Raw genomic sequence first — 20,281 nt, 5'->3', positions numbered from 1 at the left:
GCTCCAATATGATTTTTCCTTCTTTGTCGAGTTTTGGAAATATTGTTTGAACTGGAAGCTTGTCATCGATAACCTTCTTTAAGCATGAAACATGGAGAATCGAGTGTACTCAAGAAGATGCAAGAAACTCAAATTTATATGTCATAGTACTAATCTTTTGCAACACCTTGTAAGGACTATAGTACTTGGGTGATAATTTATTATCCTTCATAGCTTGCTTGAGGGACATTTGTTTATATGGTTGTAGCCATAAAAATACCCATTTTACTACATCAAAACTTTTTTCGCTACGATGTTGATATGCCTGTTGTTTCATTTGATTCTGTCCCAGAGTGAGTTTATCCTTTAAGAGTTGGAGAACTTGTTGTTGATGCTCGACGTGATCTTCCACTGCTTAAACCTTAGAATTTTCTCTTAAATATTATGTGATGGATGATGGAAGATATCCATAAAGTGACGTAGATGGGGTCATTTTTGTTGCAGTATGAAAGGAAGTGTTATACCACCATTCAGTCAGAGGTAACCACTTGACCCATTCTGTTTTTTTATCAGATACAAATCAATGAAGATATCCTTCCAAACATTTATTCACTACCACCATAATGACACTCTTTCCTTTAGACTTGGGTAAACCTATGATAAAATCCATTGAGACCTCCTCCCTGTTGAAGAAAAGTGTAACTAGGTTCAGTATTTGTAAATGAAATTTTGATCTTTGTACTTATCAAGAAAGAGAAATATTATTTTTGTAAATTATTCGAATGAGTTTCTTGCTCATTCCATAGGTCTAGGAAAGGTCAAAGAATCAAAGTCATATTCTTGAGCATGAATATGGGTCAACCTAATGTCAAGCAGCCCTCCAAGACGAAGACTGCCAGCAAAACAATGAAGAAAACAGATAAGTCAACCTCAAATTGTATATTGAAGAACAACCATGTCAGCTCAATTGAAGTGACATATCTATTCATGAATTCAAGTCGGCTTGCCTACAAGACAAACCACTATATATACCCAATAGGATCTGCACAGAAGTAAGAGAAGACATCTTGGATTCTTCGGAGGTATAGCTACAGGATCTCAAACAATTACAGTGAGTAAGACCTTGCAATCTCAATTCTTGAGATGGGTAATCTAATAAGGATTCTGTAGCAAGTAGAGAGCACACTTACTCTCGACATATTAGATAGATGCAGCACATCTATGATGACAGGAGGACGCAATCTTGATCTCAGCATAATAATGATCTCGGTGCAATGAAAAGAACTTAGGCACGGTGATCATAGTTCTGGCCTTCTTACAGTTTCAACCTCCTCACTATATTGACATTCTTCATTGAAGCAGTTCCTCTGTCTCAGCATGCTTGTGACATACCAACAGTCTCAGCGTAGTTATATAATGAAGATCCCGGTGCAAGGAACACACTTACTGTCTCGATATATATGATCTCTGTCTCGGTACTACTGTGATCCTACAGTAACACATTCACAACATACTCTGTCTCGACACATTGGTGATGAATTGAACGAAGACATGATCTCATTCTCAGTATTGATCATGAAAAGATATCGATGCAGCTGTCATAGATATATATATATATAACTCAATATCGAGATCTCATAGTTTTAATGATGATTTTAGACAGTGAAATATCTAAGTGAAGGAGCAGCTATGGTGCAGCAACAATGATCTCTTTGTTATGGTGAAGTCCTCAATGAAGGTACAGCAATAGTGTTGCAGCAGTAATGAAGACCTCAATGGTGCAACAATGATGATGATCTCAACAATGAAAAAGAAGAGGATTGGGGTCTTGGTCTTGGAGTGGAATATTAAGTCAAGGGTCATGGTCTTGGTGTTCGTCAATTGGAATCTCTATAAGAAGAATTATGTGCAGGTTTTCCTCTCCAATATGGAGGGGTTTGGGCCCTGGCAGAATGTTAACATCTTGTGTTCTTGTGTCTTTCCTTTCAGTAGCTATTTGATGAAATACGAAACACACACTCTAATAATGTTAAAGAGAATATTGTGGTAATAAGAAAATTAAAAATCCTCACAAATAGTTATCAAGTCAAGAAGAATCGCATTAACTCATATGCCCTATATTCTTCAACATGGTATCAAAGTTATGGTTACAGTCGAAGGAAGGGCAGAAAGGAGACATTCAAGAACCAAGTTTCTAGCAAGGCATCAAAGCAAGTTGAAGGACATCAAGATATACATTGCAGAATCAAACCCTAAATCAAAGAACAATCTACAACAGCAAGAGATCTTGTCTCCATAGTCATCATCAAAATGCCATCAAGACACTCATCAAGTTATCCACAAAGCAAGGTAGCTCAAAGGACCTCAAAATGAAGATCGCATCATCTTGGAGAAAGTCGAAACCCTAGAAGCAGTTCTGATCTACAAGGCAAAGCATATTAAAAGCAAGAGAACATTGTCATCATCTTCAAGAAAGCAAGGATCATTTCCTTACCCTAGAAGAAGATCATTCAAGAAGAAGCCCTCTTCAATCTTCATCAACATGATCAAGGTGAAGATTTTGTCTTCACAAATCAAGTAAGTATTTTTCATTTATTAATTTGGTAAAATGACTTCATGATTGCAAGGAGATCTATAGGTCGATAAGTCATCGAAATTCCTTGCATAGAATAAGGAGGATTATTATAATCCTCATAGAAAGAGAATTCATTGTTGTCTATGGAAAGGTCTCTAAAAGTCAAACATTGTTTGAAATGCAACCAGAGACTCATAGAAAATCACTCAAAGGTCCTCTCATGCCTATGTAGAAAAAGAGGAGACATAAATAGAGATATATGAAATGTTAGAAGATATACTCTCTGAATTATAGTAAAGAAGGTCACATCACTTTGACCTACACAAAAGTAAAGGTATCAAAGAATGAAGAAATATCTTCATGAGATCTTAATTGAGAGATCTGGGAAAGATGATAAGAATGCAGTCATCATCGATAAGAAAGGTAACAAATATCAATGAACAAAGAAGGTTACCTCACCTGGCAATTTGTGGTCTCTATGCTAGATAGAGAAAGACAAGTTACAGTCTACAGTATTAAAGGATAGAAGAATTCAACCATGTGCAAAAAAGAAAGGCAAGATTGGTCCTCAAGGAAGACAAAAATAAGTATAGTTAAGATTCAATGCCATAGAAATATTTTGGAAGTTCATATCACTGAAAGATGGAGGAAGCTAAATAAAAGGGCCAAGGGAAGAGGGAGTATCGAATATCTCCTATGAGTAAGATAGTATCCCTCACAAAAGGATCCTATCATAAGCTCCTATATCTTGTGTTATCAGATATGACAATGATAATAAGATGCATCATGGCATCATGAAAGCATTAGAAGCAAGAGCTCGTGACATCACCATGGATATCATGAAGGACAAAAGGAAAAAAATCCATGGCAGTCAAACATGAAGGATATAGCTCTTGGGAATCTCATTAAACATTGAAGGAAAGAAAGATGTCATCCAGGACAAGGCTCATCATACATTAAGGAAAAAAGGAAACATCTACCAGATAGGAATATGCAAGATCTTCAAGATTCTCTAAAGGCATCCTCATCGGAGGGTTCACTAATCTAGAGAGGGAGAAAGTGCTTCATCAAGAACTCCAACTTATGGAATTCATGGGATAATGGTGTAATGACATGAAGCGGGTCAAGGGATTGAAGATCTTTTCAATCAAGGGAGCTGTTGGAAGAAGCATAGATGAACTAAAGGTAAAATGAGGTATGTATGCATGTACATTATAATGTCATATGGTTGCAGGTAACATGAATCATTACTTCTATCTTGAGAAGCATGATCAAGAGATACTCTCCTTTGAAAGAATGCGAGAAGGCGTAAATCGCACTAGATGAAATCAACATAAAATGTCATCATATGAAGTATGAGGTAGTTGACTAAGAAACTCTAATTGAAATCTCCTGGAAATGGAATGTATGAGGAAGGAAGATATCGTGATATATGCAACCATGATGAAGGAAATCAACATCCAAAAGACCAAGAAGATTTGACTAAGAAATCTCCTGGAAAGATATGAAGACTATGATGAAAGTCTGGAAAAGATGAAGACCCTTGACAATAAATATCTTTGGGAGATGTCTCAACATGTATGCAAGATGTTGGTACCTACAGGAAGATGGCATGATGAAGAGCCATCTCAAAAGGTATGATTTAATTTAATATGATGTTTTTATTTCTTGAATAATATCTGGATGAGTTCATGTAGGGCTACTAGAACAATAGTTGTAAGTACAAGTACAACCAACATTCATGCGATGGATGGAAACTCCTGAAAGAAGCATGGACAGAAGTATCCATATGAAGAAAGTTCCATATGTATGCCAAGAAGGCCAGTTTCCATGAAGAAAGGAATGACATGAGAGAATAAGAAGGAAAGTGATCAATGGTTGTTGCCCTACAAGGAAGAAGCTCAACTAAATTTCATGACATCAAGGAGAGAAGTTGATCAAGCAGCTGAAGAACCCACGAAGAAGAAGTTGTTGATGTATAAAAGAGTCCCTAGATAAGAGGGAGCTCTGATAGGTCCCTGATCAAGAGGGAGTTTGAATTAGATCACCCATGATTACAAAGGAGTGACAATTGTGTTTTTCCATTTCATGTGTCATGCACTAGACCATGACTAACAGTCGTAAGTCTAGATGAAGGCCATGAATGGAAATGTAGACACATGATAGACACAACATTCTTGTCTTCACTTGGGAAGAAAGAATGGGAGGATTGGATAATCATCTGGCATTAGATACTCTTTGAGGATGTGTAGGGCATCCAAGAAAGAGTAGGTAAGAGGACCGATATTCTTTGAGGGCTGAGAACCCAAGATAAGAATATTCCTAGAAGGTCATACTCAGCGAACACCCATGTGGGTATGTACCTTGAGAGACAATGATGAAGGTGTCCATAAATCATTGGTCTCGCCAGCATTGCATCTCATGGTCTCATGGAGAGATGTAGTTGTTAGTGGAGAGATGGAGTTGTTAGTCAAGACCTTGCACTGTGACAATGTCGGTTGATATGATGCTATACAGATGGGATTGCCAATCTGATTCTTCTTATGTGAAATTCTTCAGATTGAGAATGACCAAGTGCCATTGTAAATACCTCCCTAGTTAAGAGGGAGTGTTGAAGAAAAGTGTAACTAGGTTCGGTATTCGTAAATGAAATTTTGATCTTTGTACTTATCAAGAAAGAGAAATATTATTTTTGTAAATTATTCGAATGAGTTTCTTGCTCACTCCATAGGTCTAGGAAAGGTAAAAGAATCAAAGTCATATTCTTGAGCATGAATATGGGTCAACCTAGTGTCAAGTAGCCCTCCAAGACAAGCACCATCCTCCAAGACGAAGACTGCCAGCAAAACAATGAAGAAAACAGTTAAGTTGGCCTCAAAATGTATATTGAAGAACAGTCATGTCGGCTTAGTTGAAGTGACATATCTATTCATGAATTCAAGTCGGCTTGCCTACAGGACATACCACTATATATACCCAATAGGATCTGAACAAAAGTAAGAGAAGACATCTCAGATTCTTTGGAGGTATAGCTACAGGATCTGAGACAATTACAGTGAGTAAGACCTTGAAATCTCAGTTCTTCAGATGGGTAATCTAATAAGGATTTCGTAGCAGGTAGAGAGCACACTTACTCTCGACATATTAGATAGATGCAGCACATCTATGATGACAAGAGGACGCAATCTTGATCTCAGCGTAATAATGATCTCGGTGGAATGAAAAGAACTTAGGCACGGTGATCATAGTTTCGATCTTATTATAGTTTCGGCCTCCTCACTATATCGACATTCTTCATTGAAGCAACTCCTCTGTCTCAACATGCTTGTGACATACCAATAGTCTCAGCATAGTTATATAATGAAGATCCCAGTGCAAGGAACACACTTACTGTCTCGATATATATTATCTTTGTCTCGGTACTATTGTGATCCTACATAAACACATTCACAACATACTCTGTCTTGACACATTGGTGATGAACTGAATGAAGACATGATCTCATTCTCAGTATTGATCATGAAAAGATATCGATGCAGTTGTCATAGATATATATATATATATATATATATATATATATAACTCAATATCAAAATCTTTGTTGGGTCCCTATAATACTAGTGATTACCCCATTACTATTGTAGTTATATCCCTTATTAATATTGTTGTGCCCCTATTGTCCCCATATTGTTATTACTATTCCCCATAGAATCCCTCTATTGCTATTTTTGTGGCTTTATATTATTATTGTTAGGTCGGCTGGGTTATATTGTAACTCCTTAGACTCCTATATATAGAAAGGAAGTTTTGTCATTTGAATCATCCAAGAATTGTTCATTTATGTAATGTAAAGAAGGTTGCCCCCTCGAAGAGGCTGAATTCTAAGGCGTTGATCTATCTTTTCTATCTTTTTCTTGAGCTAGTTTCATAACATTTGGTATCAGAGCTTTGGATTCTAGGGTTTCGCTACTCCAAACAGGTCATCGTGGCATTTTCACTATAACGTTTTTTCTACGACGTTTCAGAAGCTAAAACAAAAAAAAAAACCCATTTGAGAAGAAAACGCACTGAATCTCAAGTCTGAATTTCAGTGCTTTTCGCGTTATATTTGTGGAGATATGATCTGAGAAAGTTGGTCTTTTTGCAGACTCCTGAATTACATTCCAAACAGGTGACTTGGGGAAAATCATCATAACTTTCTCTCTGAGCATCGAATTGAAATTTCATAATAAGGTACAGAAAGAGGACGGACTGTAGTTTCTTTATATATTTCTCAGAGCCAAAGGTCGAAACAGTGACTCGTGGCATGTCATACAAGTTCGCTCTACTGAACTAGTCTATAATCATGTCACTGTATGAGATTTCGCATAACTCTTCCTTGGAGAATCCAATTTGGATCACACTGGTGGCATTGGAAAGAGGACATAGAGGGCTATTGCAAGTCACAATTTCAGAACTAAATGATCCGAAAGTACAGAGATACATCAAAGGCAATATCAAGCTCCTACAAAGTGAAAAAAGTGTGTAGATTTTTTTAAATTTTTGCTTAAGCTTGGTTTGAAAATTTGTTTTGAAGGAATTCAAAGGGCATAGTAGAGCATTATTATCGGTAACGGATGCCCCGAGGAAAGAAAATGCAAACACCTGGTAAGCAACCTGAAAGCTCTATCTTAACTCATGAAGAAGAGGAAGAAATGATACATGATATATCAAAATTACAAGACTAAGTGCAACAAATGTCACTCTCACAAAAGCTAATAGAAGCTAAGATAAAGGGTGTGGAAGCTAAGATGGACGATTTGAAGATAGATTTGAAGACAGATTTGAAGAGAGACATAACAGATTTGAAGACAGATCTGACAAATTTTCTACAAGAAATACTTACTAATGGTGAAAAGGTAGTGTTAACACCCAGGTTGTTCCCTATGACTCCCAAGGGAATACGGCCGGGGTAACCACTAACCAATCTTTGGATCACTGCTTCTAGCCTAACAGTGATCAGAGAGGGCTCTCTCTTTATGATTTGTAACTGTTTGTTGTAGGGTTTTAGGCTAGCTATTATGCACTGTGTTTTGTTTATGTTTGGTTGGTGAAATTCCTTTTAGGTTCTAGTGAAGTAGTTTTCTGAGAAGTTGAGTACCATTGGGCAATGGAGTCTGTAGCTGTATGCGTTTGAAGTTTTGGGATGAAAGATGGGACTTACAGGGCCACTTGGGTGTTTAATAAGACAGATTTTGATTAAAAGACTGGAAACAGCTAGCACGAACAGTGAAAGCATTAAAGAATTTTCACTATTTATTTATATGTTCCCAACAGATAGATTTAAGAGGAGAAAACAGATGTCTTAGGGGCAGAGTTGAATCCCTGAGAATGACTGTTATAATAAATACACAGTTCTGAATTGCAGCATTTAAGAATTACAATTCTGTTACTGTATAAGAGGAAAACATTTATAGTAGCTCAGTTTGAGTCCAGGGTAAACATGTTTAAATCCTGGTACTAATCATTCACCTTGCTATCAAGTGTAAACATAAGAACAGTAAAGAGAACAAAAGACTCAAAGCAAACACGACAAAGAGATTTGAGAATACTTATAGTCTTATGCAACACCCATGGAATCCTGTAACATGCATCCTTCACCACAAGATATCAAACACACCAAACTTCTGGAAGTTCCATTCCTCCTTTGTATTGATTCTCTGAAAATATTACAGCAGATGGAAGTTATCCAAGAGAAAATTCCAGCAACCCCTTCAGCATCTGTGAAGGGTCTATATATACTAGCGGTGATCTACAGAAATATCTGAGTTCTGCGTTAACTCAGTCTTTACATTCTCACCAACTATCTAAGATATTATGTCGAAAATTTATTACACATTTAATACACAGCACAGGCATCTTAATGCTCTGTCAGAAGATATTTTAGCTTTGTAGGAATAGCTAAGTCGGTCTGAGTTTTCGGAGTTAATGCATAGAAAACCCGGCTGTAGGCTGGTACACTGTGTCTCGGGCCTGTCAGCTGTATCTTCGACTGCCGCTGGTGGTGAGTCATTGGTCTGGCTGAGTTGGCTCAGCCTCTGCCTTTTCCTGTGGGTATTAATTCCCAAAATTGTCACTGTATGTACCTGCTTCCTCCTTCTGCGCTATTGGTTCTGGCCTGTCAAAATTGTCTGGGTCAAATGCCTCCAGACATCTTGTGTGGGCAGTTGATGTGCCAAAATTGCCCCTAGAGTCTCATCTGCTTCTGTGAACTTGAAGAAATTGGGTGGTGTATCAAACAGATGCTCTATCTCATTCATGAGAAAAAACAGGTTCTCCACTCTGTCATACATCATTTGCCCTGTAGCTGGCCCTGGCTCCTTTGAAGTGCTGGGAGGTTTTGCAATCTCTGCTACTGCATGGGCATCAATTCTCTTGTTATAGTTGTCCAGGGTGAGCAGTCTTCCCACGCTGCTCAAAATGTTGGGGAGGCCTCTGTTCTGCAGTGTTACAAACTTCTCCAGGAACCTGTTAATTTCTGTCTGCATGTCCTGTGTCCTTCTTTCCAAGGTTCCAATCAAGTTTCTCAATGTAACCACTCTCTTGGCTATGGCAATTGTTTCTGTCCTGTTGTTGATTCCCATGGTAGCCAATTGAGTGCTGGTTTTGTAATTCAGGATATTGATCATCCTGGTAGCTGCTTCTGGCATGTGCCCAAGGCTTGCCCTGGCTCTCTGTATCTCCTTGTTTGCTTTGGTGATGAGCACCATTTGTTCATCCATGGTTTCAATGTATTGCCACTGTTTGGCAATGGATCTTCCAATATTGCTCCACAACACTGCTTTCATCTCAGCTGTCACCCTTTCCAGTGCAAGCTCTTTTTCCAGCTCAGCAATCCTTCTCTTAAGGGTTTTCACCTCTCTCTCCTTGGCTGCCTCATTTTGTTTACTTTTATCAAATCTCTCATGAACATTAGCCAAGTTCTGTTTGAGCTCATCCAGCTCTTTCATTTGAGCTTCCATAGCTCGGATCTCTGCTTGAAGCTTCTGCATATCTAGGGTAGCAGCTTGCTCTGATGTTGTTGTGGGGGTTGTGGATGATGCTGTAGCTCCTGTTTGCTGAGGAGGAGGAGTGATGATCGGAGGTGTTTCCTCGAGATTTATTATTATTGGAGGAGGCTGGGAGGATTGACCTTCCCCTTTCTGCTTCATGGCTTCTTGTAGCGCTGCCTTTGCAGCTTCAGTTTGCCCTAGCTGGTCTTGAGTCCTAACCAGCTCCTTGTATAAGGATACCAGCAAGTCTGTGGTATCTTTTTCTTGCCTCTGCTGGGCAACTTCATCTGTTTGTGGATGGATGGTGGCCGGGAGCTTGATTTTCTTTCTTAGGGCTGCCATGTCAGCATCCCTTATTTTCAGCAGTTCTTGGATGCCCTTGACATCCTTGGGATCATGTCCAATCTCTATGATTACCTCCTCCAAGGATTTGATCCTGTTGTCCTTGGCCTGTGAGGATGCTCTTTCCAATTCCAGCTGGGATGATGTATTGTCTAGGCTGCTCTTTAACTTGTAATTTTCCAGTGTCTCATCTGCCAGGGAGGCGTACACCATTTCACCCGTTTGCTTGTGTAACTCTATCTTATCCATGGGGTGAATATCTTTAGCCAGAACCTCCATATTTGTTCTCAAATAGTCTGAGGTGGACTGAGGATGTAGAGTTGTGGGCATGAAATGGCTCATTATCATTTTTCCCTCACTCACATCAAAAGCAGACATTAGTCTCTGCTGGTTGCTGGGAGCTAGTTTTAACAAGTGATCATAGAGTTGCACTTTTATGGGATCACTCCTTCTCTTGATTTCTATGAACTGCTGCTTTATGCTTGAGTGCCCCTCTCTATGCTGGCCAGAAGAGCTGACCTCTCCTCCCATTGTCATATCTGGTCCTCTTTGAGATGAGCTGGCCGAGAGTTCTCCACTGGGTGGGCCCATGCCCATGGCCTGCCTTACTGCCATGTCCTCCTCTTGGGAGTCATTCAATCTTTGTCTCTTCTCTCCTCTGATAAAGGATGAAGTCTGGGGAGTCTCTCTCTCTCTCTTTCTGGTTAAGTCCTCCTTCTGGGGTGTTTGGAGGACTGAGCTGTCCACATTGATGTCTGTTCTTGGAGACAACTCTGTTTGGGGCTGCTGTTCTGTAGATCCGGGCAAATCTGTCTCTTTATTTTGCTGTAATGGCTGCTGCTCACTAGTTTGTGATTTATCTTGTTGCTGCCCCAATGCCTGTGCTTCCATTTCTTCTTGCTGCTGTAACAAAGTGTCAACCTGCTCTTCTGTTAATGTAGGTGGTTGTTCCACCTGTTTGCCTTTGTCCTTGCTTGCTGATTGGGTTGTCTGTTTGGCAGTTTGCTGTTGTGTTGCTGGTGTTGTGGTGGCTGTCCCAATTCGCCTCCTGTAGGAAGTAGGCACCTGTCCACAAGTTTCCAAGTCAGCTTGTTTTTGGACATTTCTAGCCTCTTGCTCAAGTATTTCTTCACTAGTCATTTGCTCTATTAATGTGCCCTCTTCCCAGTCTGGTGCATTTGCATATTTCTCAATTTCAGGTAGTCTTGCATGTGCATAGTTGCCTAACTTATACCTGATCCTCCTGAGAGAAATAGAGTGGTTAGGGTCATATGGAATCCACTCAAAACTGGTTTTCAATTGGAGTCCTTCCAGGATCCTGTCTGCCTCCTTCCAGCCTTCTTCCTTTCTGTTGTATAAGAAGGGACCTAGCTGATTTCTCACTTTCAACTGTGATTTCTTGTTTTTACTCTGAAAGTGTAGGTAATCTGAGTTCCCAAATTGCCTGAAGTATTCTAAGGCAAACAGTCTCATGGGAACGTACCTCGGCAGTCTAAATGGATTTAATTCACATCCATACACCCTAATGACTGTGTGATTCTGGTAGAAGTACCAGTTGCCAATGTTGTAAAGCTTGTTCAAATGAAGAATTCTTTTCATCTCCTCTGTCAGTCTAGGAGGAGGGGCACCTTGCAGCACTGTCAGGGCTGGATGGACAAATAAGTCAATAAACTCACAGTATGTATAAGGTGATACTGAGGTACGATGGAACACTGGGGTCCAAAAGACAACTGATCTTGGGGTTCCTTGGGCGTTGAGTGGCCTCAAAGGGACAGAGAAGGTAGCTGGCTGGTTGAACAAGAACAGATGGTATATGTAGGAGGTGTATTTGAACAGCCTCTCCCTCTTCAAGTTCATGAACTGGTCATGAATCTTCTCAGCTATATAAGTAGCATAATCATAGTGGATAGCTGGAGGCTTACCAGGGGCAAATATGGACAGCATTGCCAATATGCACTCATCTACATCTTCTAGTCCTCTGAATCCTAGGACATAGCTAATCAAGTCCACCATCATCTTGCCCAACTCATTCAGGTATTGGTAACCAATGGGAGGGGTTCTGACTGCTTCAGAGCTAGGTGCAACAAATAGCTGGTTGATCTTCACAATCTGGTCATTAGGCAGGCTGCTCCCTCTCCTTATCAAATCTTGCATGGAAAGAGGGGTCAGTTTTTTGGCTGTATGGAAATGCAGCATCTGATTTATACTCTCTGGAGTAATCTGAAACAGGACCAGGCCTGTGGGGCTAATGACTGCCCTTTGGGTGGGGTCATAGCACTCTTGGCAACTGTATATGAGTTCTGGCATTGGATTGACTTGGGGAAGGTTGTATATGGGCAAATTTGATTCCCAAATTCCCAGGATATCTGCTCCACTCATGTGCTGGGCTCTCAGTTCATTTAACATTTGGATATTATACTTAGTTCCCATAGGAAACCAGTCCAACATCTGGTAATCCATGTATCCCAGGGCTTGCCATGCTGATTCTTGGTGGGGGGCATTGATAGGCTTAATATTGAGAGCAATGGGAGTCTCCATAGCTTGTGAAAGGATAAACAGTTGCAATTGGACAATTGAGTGGCAAAACAGACTGCAGATTGCCCTCTGTGGTAAAACTTGATTTTCTGAACTGTCAGAAGGGAATTTACCAGCTAGAAATTGAAATACTGCTGGTAATTGGTTACAGAGGCTCTTTTTGGTGTTCAATTTTGGCTCCTGGTAGTATTTCAGAGGTGTTCAGAGGGGCATTGACCGAGAACACGGAGGACGAGGGGTTTTCAACTGAATTGCGGTTTGTTAGCACTCTGCAGGGAAGTTTGGGACTTCACAGGGACAATGGTGGAGGTATAATTTGGTTCCAGCGGTGAAAAATTTGTTTTACGGTCCTATTGTGCCTGTGAGTAGCTTAGAGAAGAATGCAGGTCGTATGGAGGGCAGAGCAGGGTAAATACCTGTAATTCGACGTGCAGAGGTCGTGGTTAGGTGTGGCGCAGGTACTGGAGCGGTCGCCTTGGTCGAATTTCACAGGTTGGCGAAAATTCGGGCAGCAACGGTTAAGCAGAGCATTCAGCAGACACAACAGTAAAATGACGAAAAACACGGGTAAAATTGGTAAATATGGGTTTTTTACCAACTTGGCGCTTTTTATGATGACGTCAGCATGACGTCATTGGTGGGTCATGGTGACGTGACGTCGGCTGACGTCATCGGGGAGGACGTGGCAGCAGACGACTGGTCAACGGGGCGGTGAGGTGGCAGCCCAGTCAGCAGTGAGGTGGACCAATAAGAAAGGCGGGTACGAGCGGAGAAAGACGTGGCGCTGGGTCAGCGGCGAACCGGTGGTGGTCAAACCGTAGCGGTCACGGTTATAGCCTTAACCGCCGCGGTTTCTCGGGGCGGTTTGAGTACGGCGCGGAGGGTGTCAGACGGAGCTCCGAGATGGGTGAGCGCTTGACGCGTGGCGGAAGCATGACAAGGCGCAACGTCATCTTCTCGGGACATAACGTGCGGCCATCGGATGTGCTCCGATATTGATGAGGACCGTCGGATCTGATGGGCTTGATCCGACGGCTGACGGAGGAGGAAGGTGTACGTTCGATAATATGGGCGGAAAATATTAAAATTTATGGGTTTTGTATGGTTTTTTCAAATGTTTTTATTCAAATCACCTGCGCTCGCATTTGGGAGTGTGCCGAAGGCGGATTTTGATTTTTGTAAGGTTTGCAAAGGATTTTATAGGCCAAAGGGGTTTGGAGAGGGGTTTTACCAATGCAGAGGTGATTTGAGGGTAAATTGACTTGCAGCAAAGGGGAAAGGGGTGGAATAGGTTCACCAAAGTGGCCAGATGCCATTATGGTCCCTTTTTGAAGAATGCTCGGCTATTATGCCTAGGGGAGGGAATATACATAAGATTTGGGGCTTTATACACCTTAGTGTTAGTATTATTAGGGGTAGGGGTAAAATAGGGGAGCTAAATAGTAGAATTAGGAGTTAGTATAAGTGAAGGTGGGGGGTTTAGAAAGGGGGTGTTAGTGATGGAGTAGAGGGGGAAAAGAGAAGTTAGTGATGCTCTTTGCTGTGAGTCCATGGAATTCACCACCTTGTTTGCTGATATATCTATTGCCTTGGCAAAACATCTTGTGACAACTGTGTAATGGTGAACATATCCCTTCTGCAACCACAACTGCCTACCCAACTATTTCACCTAACATTTTTTGTTTCTTCTTGGAGGGGCACTTAGACTTGCAACCCTCAATTGCCTTTTCTTTTCTTTGGCTTTTTCCTTTTTTATCTATCTACTTCTACCCTTATCTCCTCCAAGGTTCCAGATTAGACTTTTGGGAACCTTTGTTTCTCTACCTGAACTACTTGTCTGCCAAGATTAGGCTGTTTGGACAAACTTCTTCATCTATTCTACAACTCAAAATTGAAACATGGCATGATCCAGTTTAGACTGTTGAATCATCCACAAAATGAAATAAGGTCCTCCATATCTGAAGTAATTTCACACACCTCTGATTACCTGGAAATATGTGATCTTTGTGCTAACAATGCAGAGCATATTTGGAAAATTAATAATCAATCATGAAATATGAAACCTATTACTATAGGCATCCAACAGTGGCTCCACATGGGGATGGTTTTTCTTTTGAAAGACCAAGAACAGCAGGTCAGATTGCCTTGTTCCTTGGATGTCCATCTTGATCTTTGAGATCTTATGCATGTAACCTGTCAAAATGGTGTGTTTCTTTTTTGGAGAACCTCTGATATTATCTGCCTGTTGCTGCTAGTTGCAGCACTTGGGAAAACCTCTTTATACAATGTAAATCAAAAGAGAATATATACAATTGCATATATACAATGAACCTTCGGAATCCTCATCATATTGAACCATCATAATAGTGCTTCAGCATCCTGCCATTGACAGGACCTTCATCTGGTTCAGTCACAGTCAAGCTTTTAAGGAAATAAGTATTATTACCTTGTACTGCTTGGATGGCAAATGGTCCTTTCCATAAAGAATCAAACTTCCCATGTTTCCCTTTGTCTTCTCTTCTTGCATCCCACTTTAGAACTTTGTCTCCTAGATTGAAGTCTTCTGCTTTGGTTCTTCTGTCAAAGGCCTTTTTCAGTTTCTCTTGTAGTATCTGCACTCTGCTGAAAACTTGTTCTCTGGTTTGCTGTAAACAGATTATCTGGTTGATCCTTCTTTGCATGTCATTTGGCTCTGCTTGACTTTCTTGTAGAAGTTTCATAACTGGCACCCCTAGTGATGAAGGAAATCTGGCCTCTAATCCGTAGACTAACTCATATGGGCTGGTCCCAATTGATCTTTTGGTGGTTAATCTGTCTGCCCATAAAGCATTTACTATTTTCTTGTGCCAGTTCTTTTTGTTCTCTTCCAGCACTTTCTTAATGATGTTTATCAGGCTTTTGTTTGATGATTCAGCAAGACCATTTCCCTGAGGATAGTAAGCTGTAGAATGGCCCAAAGTGATATGAAATTTATGGCAAAAATTTATCATTTTCTTGGATTTGAAGGCAGCAGCATTGTCTGTTATTATCTTGTCTGGGCAGCCAAATCTGGCCAGTATATTGTTCTCTAAGAATTGAATGATCACTGAGTCATTTGCTTGTCTGCATGGGGCAGCTTCAATCCACTTGGTAAAGTAGTCTGTTGCTGTTAGAATCCATCTGTGTTGTCCTGAAGATGAGGGGTGAATTTCTCCAATGAAATCCAAGCCCCATTGTTGAAAAGGTCTTTCTGTTGCAATGGGCCTCAAAGGAAGTGGCAGCAGCTGTCTTTTGCCTTCAAACAGTTGGCACTTGTGGCATGATGTTGTGAATTTCTTCATATCTGAGAACATAGTGGGCCAGTAATAACCAGCCCTTAATATTTTGTCCACAGTGGACTTCCAGTACAAATGTCCACCACAGTCTCCAGCATGGAATTCTTGCATAATTTTATCAGTTTCATTCTCAAGAAGACAGTGCAGCAAAATACCTTCATGGTTTTTCCAAAGCAGATTCTCATCTAACACACAGAATTTAGATGTTTTCATTTTTAGGAACCTAGACTTAGTTCTGGACAGTCCTGGGGGAGCACACAGGTTTTGTAACACATAACAGATATCAGAGTACCATGGAGATTGTTCAAAGGCTACATTGATCTTTGGAGTCGCCAGCTCTGTTTCACTGTCCAGTTGGTTTATATCTAAGGCTTGGAAATTTGCTTCTGTCATTAACTTAGCTAATCCCTGCCCTTTTATCAACTTTGTAGGTTTGATTTCAATGTCAAATTCAAGTATGTTTGCAATCCATTTTCCCCTCCTTCCTTCTAAGTTTTCTTGGGTGAGAATGTCTTTAACAATAGGACTTGGTACATAAGCCACAACATGAGAGTAAAGGATATAGATCCTAAAATCTTTTATAGCTTTGATCAATGCATAGGCCTGTTTTTCCATTATTTGGTACTTCAAAGGAGCATCTCTAAGAGCTCTGCTGAAGAAGGCAATGGGCTTTTCATTCCCTTGATCGTCTTTCTGCAATAAAACAGCAGCGATAGTATGTTGGGAGGCAAAGGAGAAAATGATAAAGTCTCTGTCAAACTGAGGGTTAGTTAGTACCGGGGTTTGGGTTAAAGCCAGTTTTATGCTTTCAAAGGCTTGCTTTGCTTCCACAGTCCACTTAACCTTTGAATCTTTCTTTAGCATATTGTTTAGTAGTCTGATCAATTCTGCTAAATTTGGGATGAACCTTCTTAAAAAATTGAGTTTTCCTAAGAATCCTTGCAACTCTTTGACATTCCTAGGGTGAGGCATTTGTAGGATCGCTTGTATCCTATCTGGATCAATTCTTATGCCATCTTTTGAAATGATGTGTCCTAAAAGTTTCCCTTCTTCTAAACCAAATAAAGACTTCTTGGGGTTCAAAGAAATGCCATATTTTCTGCATGTTATGAAAATCTGTCTTAAATGTTTCAAATGTTCTTGGTCAGATTTTGAGAAGGGTGTAAGATCATCTAAGTAAATGACCAAGAAGTCATGAATTTCTTTTGCAAAAGCAATGTCCATTGCTCTTTGAAATGTTGCCCCTGCATTCTTCAATCCAAAAGGCATTTTCACATACTTGAAAGTACCCCATGGGGTAGTAAATGCAGTCTTGTCTTGATCATCAGGGTGTACCAGGATTTGATTGAAACCTGAGAAGCCATCCAACAGTGATATTCTTGAGGCTCCTACTACTCTTTGAAGAATATGGTCCATTTTGGGTAAGGGATAGTTGTCTTTGAGTGACACTAGGTTCAAATTCCTTAAGTCTACACAGAGTCTAATCTCACCAGTTTTCTTTCTTGTAGGGACCAAATTTGAAATCCAGTCAGAGAACCTGATTGGTGCTATGATCCCAGCTTTGAACATTTTTTGTAATTCCTTTTCAATGGAAGGAAGAAGCACAGGATTGATTCTTCTCAATTTCTGTTTGAATGGTTTTTGATTGGGCTTGAGGGGAATGGTGTGCTGTATAACAGAGGTATCATAAGACTTCAAGTCTTCATAACCCCAGGCAAAGACATCTTGGAACTCCTTAAAGAGGTCAACATATTTGGGTTTTTGGTCAGGGGGCAAAGCAGCAGATAGCTTTATTATTTTAGGCTTGTCAGGGGTACCAATATTACATTCTTCAACTCTTGCATCTAATGGCTGCATCTTTGGTTTTCTGGGGACATCATTTGAGTCAAAAATGTCCTCTAGTGGGGTAAGGCCTGCTGGGAGGAAGTTGTCTTTGAGTTGTATAATTTCAGTTTCAATGTTGCTCACCTCTTCACAGTCCATTTGTTTAATTTGTTGAATGTTTTCATTGTTGAAAATGGTTGGGCTGAGTAATTGTTTTGCTGTCCTAAGTGACATTGGGTGAGCAGATTGTTGAAACTGTAATTGTGATTGACTTGCTCCATCAACAATTTGAGATTGACTTGCTGTCTCAAGGTCAATATTTAATCCTGTAAACTCTTGTTGCAAAGTTAAAAAGTTGTTTATTTGCCTATCATTCTCAAATACTTGCCATTCTTTGACATTGTTTGGAATAGAAGGCCTATATTTGACTTCTGCTGTGAAACAATTGTTGGGTTGTAGTGGGAATTTGAAGGTGCTGGCAAATGTTGCCAAGCTGTGAGCATGGAGATTGTGGCCCCTTGGAATCTTTGTGAGAACAAACTCGGAGAAAGTTTCTAGTATTTCAATTACAGCAGACCTGTAGGACCTTAATCTTTTGTCATTGGTGACAAAATCCCCTTTTACTTGTTGAATTACTAGATCAGAGTCCCCCATGATTGAGAGGCTATGCGCTTGTAATGATTTTGCAATTTTGAGGCCTAGTAGCAGAGCTTCATACTCTGCCATGTTGTTAGTGCATCTAAAGTTCAATCTATAAGCTCTGCCTTGTGCACAGGCTTTCTCTTTGTTATGTATCCACACTCCAGCCCCTGCCCCTAACTTGTTAACTGAGCCGTCAAACTCTAGGACCCACAGACTATCCTGCTGTTCAGGAGATTTGAGGTTCTGTTCATGGGATGGCAGTGTGAGCATGAGTTGGGGTATCTTCTCCCATTTGTTTTCCAGGGTAGCTTCATCATTTGTTTGACAATTTTTGACAACTAAAGGAGGGTGAATGGGTATTGTTGGGCTGATTAAATTTTTGCAGGTGCCATTTGTTTGAGGGATGTTTTGCTCTGGTTTAAATGTCTCCGTACTAATGTGACTGCCCGAGAGGCCTATGCTGTCATTAAAGAGGATGTAAGAGTCTACGTCTGAATGGACAGCATATATTGGAAAATTTTGGGGTTTCTCTTCACTGCTAACCATATACTTCATGAGTGTTTCCCTATAAAGTCTTTTTGGTTGTCCAAAGACAGAGATGGTTGCATATGACATGTCTAACTGCAGGGAGCCTTGAAGCTTTGCTCCCCATGATCTTGATAGTAGCATCCCATACTTGGGTGGGATATCAGCAACAACAACATCCATCAAAATGGTCTTGTTGGGGAATTGGACCAGGGACACACATAAATCCTTAATCAGGCCCAGGCATTTTACTTGACTAGAATCGAAAGAAAACAGGTCTTTGTATGGTCTTGTTATATCCAAATTTAATCTTTCCATGACTGCCTTTGGCATGAGGTTATGAGATGCACCTGAGTCAAACATTGCATTGTGCAGTATTTTATCATGAACATGCAAACTGACATAAAAAGGTAAGACCCCTGTGACTACTGTTTTTCCATCTACCTCTGGACCAAACAGTAATTCTGGAGTGTCATCTAGCACATTTACATCATCTCTGTTGTTGGTGAGCTGAAGGGATTTCTTGATCTGTTGCTTATATATGTCATGCTTGGCTAGCTCTAAAAGGGGAATTGCTATTTTTAACTTGCCAATCTCTGTTCCTAGGTCAAAGGGTTTATCCACCTGAATTTTAGGGTCACGGACAGCAGTCCTTACCTTGTTCAATGAATCTTCTGGTTGGATTTCATCTTGATTTTGGAACCTGCTCCCCATGTCCATGTCTTGAGGGGTGATGTTCGGATTTGGGTGAGAGGATGATGTTGCTGTGGGCTCTTGTGATGTAGGCAGAAGTTCAGTGACCTCCTCAACCACTACTTCCTTTGCAGGTAAGTTTGTTTTGTCATTAGGTTCAGTGACTGAGGCTTCTTTAGATTGCTGTTTCTCCTTTACCTTTTCAGGCTGATTTGCATTTACAGTCCGACTTCTTAGTTTGTACTGCTTATGGACTTCATAGACAGCAGTATCATATCCTTGCTTAAAGTCAAAGGATTCTCCTGATTGTGTTTGGAATGTTTTGTCTTCATCCTTATCATGGTCTTCTTGTGTTAGGAAAACATGGCTTTTACCATCCAGCCCTATTAAATTGATCTCAGGATCTTCATTGAGCTGATTAGCCGAGGAAGTTTCTGCATAATTTTCTTGAAAAGGTGGTCTGATATCTTGGTCAGCACCTGTTTTTCCTGTATTGGGGTTTTGTGTTCTCCTAAAATTTGGGTTTCTAGGAGTATTGTTTTGTGGCGCTTCCCAGGATGACTTTCTTTCTACTGATTCCACTCTCTCACCTAGTCTTTTCATGCTGTTTAGTATTGCATCCAACTTCTGATCAAAGCCCGAGGGCTCTTCCTTGAAACCAACCTTCTTTTCCAGCTTTGCCCTGTTTCTTTTGGCAATTAGGTTGGCCTCTACAGTGACTGCAACTCTTTGGGCTTCTGCAAGGGTTGGAGGGTCTCTTTCTCTCAACTGATAAGCCATATCCGAGTCAAAACCATCAGGGAAGTTATAAAGGGCCAAAT

Source organism: Pinus tabuliformis, chromosome Q (genome assembly GCF_031772625.1).
Source record: "Pinus tabuliformis cultivar Carrire ecotype Pingquan chromosome Q, CPIR1, whole genome shotgun sequence".
Classification (NCBI taxonomy): Eukaryota; Viridiplantae; Streptophyta; class Pinopsida; order Pinales; family Pinaceae; genus Pinus; species Pinus tabuliformis.
Note: the sequence above shows the minus strand (reverse complement) of the source record.